Source organism: Tachyglossus aculeatus, chromosome 16, assembly GCF_015852505.1.
Source record: "Tachyglossus aculeatus isolate mTacAcu1 chromosome 16, mTacAcu1.pri, whole genome shotgun sequence".
Lineage (NCBI taxonomy): Eukaryota > Metazoa > Chordata > Mammalia > Monotremata > Tachyglossidae > Tachyglossus > Tachyglossus aculeatus.
Window position 1 is genome coordinate 24228899 of NC_052081.1, and position 1931 is coordinate 24230829.

General features: G+C 44.2%; 1 non-coding gene across 1 annotated transcript; it reads left to right on the plus strand.

The window, feature by feature from the left end:
• Nucleotides 1-763: 763 nt before the first annotated feature.
• Nucleotides 764-901, plus strand: LOC119938826. The gene has a single exon (XR_005454527.1). It is a non-coding gene; the product is annotated as a small nucleolar RNA SNORA7 (small nucleolar RNA).
• The last annotated feature ends 1030 nt before the right edge of the window (nucleotides 902-1931 follow it).

Below are 1931 nucleotides of genomic sequence, written 5' to 3' on the forward strand. Positions count from 1 at the left end.
CCTCAGCTTTGCAAGGACCCCTAGTTGAGGCATTTTAAAACATGCGGGTTTGAAACCCCATGACCCAAACAATCTGGTGCCCTGCTTTGTGTCTTGAACTTTTGGAGCAAGTGGCCTTATCCTTTTCCTTCCCTTTCAGATAGCTGACAATTAGTTTCCCTTTGAAGCGTGCGAGCGTCCGTTGCTTTGGACTTGAGGCAGATTTTAGTGTCACAATGGGTCCTCCATAATTATTTATTTGAACATCCCTCTGATAACTCTTCTGGGGTCTTGTGCAAGAACAAGTCCATTTACTGTAAGATCGTTAAGGGCAGGGAATGTGTCTGTTAATTCTGTAATATCATACTCTCCCAAGTGCAAAATAATAATGATATTTGTTAAGTGCTTACTATGTGCCAGGCACTGTTCTAAGTGCCGGGGTGGATACTAATAATAGGGTTGGACACAGTCCCCATCCCACATAGGACTCACAGTCTTAATCTCCATTTTTACAGATGAAGGAACTGATGAACAGAAAAGTTAAGTGACTCCTGAAAATCACACAAGAGACAAGTGACAGAGCCAGAATTAGAACCCAGGTCCTTCTGACTCCAAGGCCCATTCTCTATCCACCAGGACTTGCTGCTTAGTCCAGTGCTCTGCACATAATAAGTGCACAACAAATGCCATTGATTGAATGATTCATTGATTTATTGATTGATTTTCTCCAGCCTTAGCATTTTTCTGTCCCTGACCCTAAATTTAGGCCCCATGATCTAGGAATCCCCTCTCGGGGTCGCACCTGGAGAGTTTCCAGTGCTCTACCGGTCTTGGCTAAGGGAGGGAGAGTCAAGTAGAGGTCAACCCATTCCATTCCTAGCTCGGCTAGTGGCTAGCAAGTGGAAGACAATCTACTACAAGACAAAACTCACCCATGCTGGGAGTGGAAGAGTCGAGGGTGGAGACTGGAGTTTACTGCATGGAAGGCACCAATGGTAAACCAATTCCGTATTTTCACCAAGAAAACTCCATGGATACACTACCAGATGATTGCAGTTGGAGAGCGGGCGTTCTGGGAGAGACGTGTCCGTGCTGTTGCTATGGGTCAGAAATGACTCGACAGCATAAGACAAGACAAGAGAAGATCTAGGAATGGTAGCGTAGGCCTTCAGCTCAAAGGGGACTTGTACCAGTACCTAGTAGCTGTCTTCATCCGCCGGCCTGCTCTGTAGGAAATATAGTGCCAAGTCAGCCAGCCTATATCTCGGTTTCAATCTTTCCAGTTCAGTGATGGTCAAATTCAGGGGCCTCCAATAAAAAGCCCAATTAAGTCCTTGGTTTCCTTGATCAATCAGAACTCCAAGTTGAAAAGTTCATAAACATAAAATGACTTTATTATCTGAGGCTGACTTGGGATAGCTCTAACAAGTCCAACAATAATTATAATAACAATAATCGTGGTGTTAGTTAAACATTTACTATATGCCAAGAACTGTTCTAAGCACTAGGGTAGATATAAGGTAATCAGTTTGGACCAGTCCCTGTCCCACATGGGGCTCACAGCTGTAATTCCCATTTTACGGATGAGGTAAATGAGACACAGAGAAGTTAAGTGAATTGCCCAAGGTCACACAGCAGACAGGTGGCAGAGCCAGGATTGGAACCCACATCCTATGACTCCCAAGTCCATGCTCTTGTCACTAGGCTATGCTGCTTCCAAACCTCATAACCATTCCCCCTGAGCTATTAGCAGAATTTACTGAGTCTTTCTGCGCATTGTTTAACTGGCGTTGCTTAGGTAGCAAAACTTGGAAACAATTGCACCTCCGGTGATGTGTAGACCTTCCTTTTTAAGCTGTTACAAATCTTTTGTTTCCTTCAAGTTTATCAGCAGTCCATAGAACCGCTCTGACTGAGGACTAATTCATGGTTTTCTATGTGTCTTCTTACAG